This window comes from Marmota marmota, unplaced genomic scaffold (assembly GCF_001458135.2).
Source record: "Marmota marmota marmota unplaced genomic scaffold, marMar, whole genome shotgun sequence".
Lineage (NCBI taxonomy): Eukaryota > Metazoa > Chordata > Mammalia > Rodentia > Sciuridae > Marmota > Marmota marmota.
This window is the reverse complement of record NW_025999913.1, coordinates 20,305,022-20,310,341: the sequence shown is the minus strand read 5'-3', so window position 1 is coordinate 20,310,341 and position 5,320 is coordinate 20,305,022. Positions and strand designations below refer to the sequence as shown.

The 5,320-nt window shown below is 51.7% G+C and overlaps 2 non-coding genes across 2 annotated transcripts; one reads left to right on the top strand and one right to left on the bottom strand.

The window, feature by feature from the left end:
• Positions 1–429: 429 nt before the first annotated feature.
• Positions 430–503, bottom strand: Trnat-agu. The gene has a single exon. It is a non-coding gene; the product is annotated as a tRNA-Thr (tRNA).
• Positions 504–4,929: 4,426 nt separating this feature from the next.
• Positions 4,930–5,012, top strand: Trnal-uaa. Its single transcript has one exon. It is a non-coding gene; the product is annotated as a tRNA-Leu (tRNA).
• Positions 5,013–5,320: the final 308 nt, after the last annotated feature.

Sequence of the window (5,320 nt, the reverse complement as noted above, 5' to 3'; positions counted from 1 at the left end):
ACCTCGTGGCAGGAAGGAGAGAGGCCGGACGTACAGAAAGGCGGACGCCTTCACCCCTGGCCCCTTCTCCCGGGGGAAGTCCGTGTCCCCCGTCTAAGACGAACCCTGCTCTATCTGCCGACCCCCCAGTCACCGGGACCCGCAGGCCTCTCCCGCAGGGCAGGCACTGACTCCATTTCCTGTTGTCGCTAGTTTACGATCTTGAGAAACGTCTAGCCAGGGGCATGGTCACCCTGCACGGCGCCCACGATGGATGTCAGCGGTCCTTCTTCCGAGAAAGAAGAAGACGGAGCCTTTCCTCTCACCCACCATCACCCCACCTTGGTAGGTAGGGGTCGGGGTCCGGCTCCTTGGCCGCGTCTCCTGGGTAGAGGACCCCGGTGTCTTTTCCCTGCATCAAAAACGTCCGGGCACCGCGGCCGAGGGAGAAGGCCCTGCTGGGATTCGAACCCAGGATCTCCTGTTTACTAGACAGGCGCTTTAACCAGCTAAGCCACAGGGCCCCGCGCCCGGGTCCCCTGCGGGGCATTACTTTACGGAACTGCACACCTCGGCGGGTCGGGGTTTCATGGCAGAAGTTTCCTTGGACAGACGACACCCTCGGGTAGGAGCCAGAGAAGAGCTCCGTCCACCTGGAGGCGCCAGGTGAGCAGCTGGGCAGGGCCGGCCGCCTCGCGGTGAGTGGACCTTCCCGTGAGCCCTCGTTTCACGTCTTCATCTGCGCGAGGCGGGGACAGCCCTGCAGGTGGTGCACGTCGGTCCCCCCCGTCGGCCCCTCACGGTTCCACCTCTCCCACCCGCACAGTGCCGCGTCCTCCCCGAGTCGGATTCGTTTCGATTTCGGCTGAGTCTTCTGGGAACGTCGCCCGCGCCCAGGCAGAGGAGGCGAGTGACCCCTACACACGACCCTGCCAAAGCCTCCCAGCTGACCACCTGCCGGCGCGCAGCCGCTCTCGCCCGCGGCGGAGGACGCTAGGGTCCTGGCTCGCCCGGCCGCGCCCTGCGGGTGGCCCCCGGACCCGGAGCGGGGTTCCCAACGCCTTGACCATCCTCTAAAAAGAAAGGTCTCCTACTTGCAGCTGGGCGCTTTTCTTAGCTACTTCTCCCCGCGGTGTTCTGGGGAAGACGAGTGTCCGAGGTCCTCTCTCTGCTGTGTGCTGCCCTCCATCCCTTGGACCAGCCTGTCAGCGTTCAGACCCGGGACCGTGGGGGGCCGCGGAGCAGCGGGGTGGGTGCGAGCGATGGCTGGGGTCTCCGGCAGGCTAGGCAGGTGCTCTTACAAGTTTCTCGCGATTTTGTCAAAGTGATTGGAGTTTACACTTTAACAAGGGATTGGCAAACTATCCCCCACCCCGCAAAAATCCGGCTTTCTGTTTCTGTGAAGTCTGACTGGGACACAGCCGTGTGCTCAGCCCCACTGGAGTGTCTGTGGCTGCTTTCCTGCAACAATAGACGTGGGAAGCTGCAACAGAGACCCGATGGCCCCCGAAGCCTAAAATATTTACAATCTGACTTCTTCAAAAGAAAGCTTTCCCACCTCCTTTTAAACAAAAGCCACACTCAAAACCCTTATGAAAACGAGCCCTCCTCTACCCTGGGCTTCCTGTGAAGATGCTGTGGAACCACACCCTGAGATCTGCAGGTCTGTTGCTCCGCCGACAAGATAGGTGAACTGTGCCTTTGGGAGCCCTAAGGATGAATGTTTCTATTTAGATGCCACCTAAATCACTCTGGGATCTTAACAAAGGATTCATAATCTCAGACTTAGCTTTATTTTCAGTCCGCATATTCTGCTAGTGCTCTGGATTTGATTTTTGCTTGAAAGTCATTTCCTAATTTTAACATGATTTTCTCTTCAGAGCGGCTAGAGATAATTGTTTGCTTGTTTGTTTTAACCCAGAAAGTTGTGGTTCATTAATATTAACCAGTGCTTCCTTTAACTTACCTGGCATCACTTATCTGGCAACACTGGGAAACACCTTCATAATTCTTCTGGAAATTTCCTTAGCTAGATTGCTCAGTTCATTGGATTCTAAATTCCATGATACTGCCAACACTCATATTTCTAAACTTTCTACAACTTTATTACAAGGATCTTTCTCTTACAGGTTTAAATAACTTTATGGGGGGAGGGGGGGCGGGCTATTCAATCCATCTGTGGCTTGTTCCAAAATTTTTTTCAGGGTGGATTCAAAGCTAACTGGGCTAATGTAGCTCCAAAAGCAAGGTTATCCCTTTGTGAGACTGGCTCACGACCCAACCTCACTATAGTTGGTGAGAACACAGACTATTCCCACCTTGGTGATTGGCATGAATTGATTAACTTACAGAGTTCCAGTCCTTCTTTTCCTGGCTTCATGGAATCTTTATCCCACTCATGCACAAATCAGTATTCCACCAAAGTTGAAAGATACCACTGCAGAACTCTGAAGCTCTTTCTTTGCAGATTTCTCCTCTCTGATATTCTGTCTCACCAATTCTAACTGCTTTGGCCCCCCTTGGAATCCTACATTTCTGTCCTTGATTTAGTAATACTACCTAGCTCTGGTGAATTTCTCCTCACTGTGCTGAGACCTGTAATCCCTAGTCAATAAGATAAAACATTGATAAGATACTCATTTATTTCCTTTTTATATCACTGAGGTGGGGGACTTACAGTCCTACAGTGAGAGTAGGAGAATGTCTAAAATCAGTTATTTCACATACTTTTAAGTCCATGGTCTTTCCCCCTTAAACAACAACAACTCCCATAGCAGTGATCCTTCACAGGCAGAAGCAGAAACCCACACCTTGGCTTCAGTGTTCTTTGCTAATAGTCATATGATTTTAAGTTTCATCCATGTTGCTGTATGGACCTCTACAGTCACCTTTGACATTGCTTAATATTCTAAGGTATGTATTTACAACAATTTACCTACCCACTGTCAAATAGTGGAAATCAGGGATGGTTTTTTTCCTCCAGTTTTAAAAGACCACAAATGGTGCTCTGATTAACTTCCTCACATGCATACTTCCTGTAATTTGAGAGTGGAATGAGAGTTAAACTTAGGAGATTAGCTCCACCATATAACGTGAACATTCTTAATTTTCATTAGATGTACCCAGAATGGTTTCATCAATTTAAACTCCTACAACAGGACATGAGGACTCTGATATCATTAGTCCTGCAGAAACTGATTTTATTCAGCTTTTACATTTTTACAAAGTAATGGTAGTAAAGTGATATCTCTTTTTGTTTCTTATTTCTGTGATTACCAAAGATTTTGTACAGTCTTTATATATTTCTCTTCTCTAATTGCCTGTACTATCCTTTGACAGTGTCCTTTTGATCTTGCTGTCCTGGTATTGCACATTTGCATGGCTTCTTGCCATATGGCACCTCACTGTTTTTTAGATAATTCAAATATATTCTACTATTACCACATCTATTTATATTTCTATGTGTGCTTTATTTTACTATTCTTGATTTCAATACATCTATGGGGGGGTTATTATTTACTTTTAAGTTTGGTTTTTTGTTTGTTTGTTTGTTTTGTGGTGCTGGGGATGGAACCCAGGGCCTCACACATGTGAAGCAAGCTTCTGCTATTGAGCAACACCCCCAGCCCCTGACATTTATTAAAAGTTTTCTGCTCGCTGGCTGCTCCCTGACACAGAGGATCACTCCTTCATATACTTCTAATAGCTTTATTTTTACTTTCACATGTAATATGCCAATTCTCTAGATAAATGTATATTTAAAAACGATACAGGTGATCGATTCTACTAGGTAGTGCACACTAATAGACTCCCCTGAAACCTTTGGGTCTCTGAACATGAGGAATTCTTGTCCTAATGTGCTGTCTATAGAACCTTCTGTCAGACACTTCCATCACCATTCCCCAAGCCTCTTCTTGCTCCAGCAGTAAGACCTAAATTTCCTTCAGTTCTTGGTAGAGGCAGAAACTCTCAGGTCGCACCTGCTCTTCTGCGAATGAAAACTTCATCTGGCCAGGCAGCCAGAGAACAGCAGGGCCTTCCTCGGGCGTGGCTTGACCTGGTGCAGAGAAGGAGCATCCAGGAGAGGGTTGGGCTTGTGATTCGCCAGCCGCTGAGGCCTGGGGAGGATCCTTCACTGACTCCCACGCTGGGTGCTTCAGGTGTCCCACCGCCTGAATAACAAGGAGCAGAATATGCACCGCCGGCCTGCACTGTCTCGGAACCGTGAGGTTCTCACCCTGCTTCAGGGTCTCGGCTCGGCACGGCTCCTCCCAGGTGGGACGCCCAGACTTCCCACCTGGGAGCTGAAATTCCCCGTGGCAGTTTGTGGCCCCTGCTTTTACCGAGCGCCTCCGGCGACTGAGAGCCCTTCCTTCTCCCGGTGCTCGGTGAAGTGAAGGTCGTGGGGCCACCCTGGGTCTCTTTGGCCAGGGTCCTTGCAGGAGGGTCCTGGAATCGCTTGGTCCCCCCTTGGTCCCCGGGCGAGGCCTGACTGCTGCCGGTGCCAGCTTTTCCGAGAGCAGCTTGAGTTCTGCGCCGCCCTAGCCGCCCGCAGCCACACCGGGCCCAGCTGCTCGGGTGGACACTTCCGAGTCACTGTGTCCGCCAGGGTCTGCGCCTTTACGGCAGGACGAGCTCGATTTGGAATCAGGTGGGCTGGCCCGTGGGGGGGCTCCGCACCCTCCCGCCACCTGCCCAGGCGGCTCCAGCCCAGCGTTCAAAGAGTCTGCGAAGAAGCCGGGGCGCGCTGGGCGCGGTGCGGTGGCAGGGCTGCTCCGCGCGGGTCGGGACCCCGCGCCGCCGCCGCTGGTTTTTCCTTTGGAATCAAAAGCAGATTTCTCCAGGAAGAAGCGATGGAACGAGAGGTCAGACCGAATGCAGTCGGGGTAGAGAGCGGTGTGCGTGCGACAGGGGTAAGCAGTATGAAAAGAAGCGGGGCGCGCCTGCGGCACCGGGATGGCCGAGTGGTTAAGGCGTTGGACTTAAGATCCAATGGGCAGCTGCCCGCGTGGGTTCGAACCCCACTCTCGGTAGGTGGTTTTCGCTCTGCACCCTCGTGTCCGAGCCTCTGCGAGGCGAGCGGGGACTTGAGGAGCTGGTCCTTTTGCCCGCTTTTATTCAAATCTAAAGAAATTGCCCCTTTCATAATCAACAGTGTTAGGAATGAAAAAAGAAGTGTCTTTGACAGAATGAGAGAAAAACCAGATCGACAACAGCAGCGACCCTATCGGTCCTCTGCTGTTCCCTCAGAACTCCATGGGTGACAGAGACGGGGCTTGTGACGTATTGGGGCTGGAGTGAACCCAGGGCCTCGCCGTGCAAAAAGCCGCCTCTTCCACTG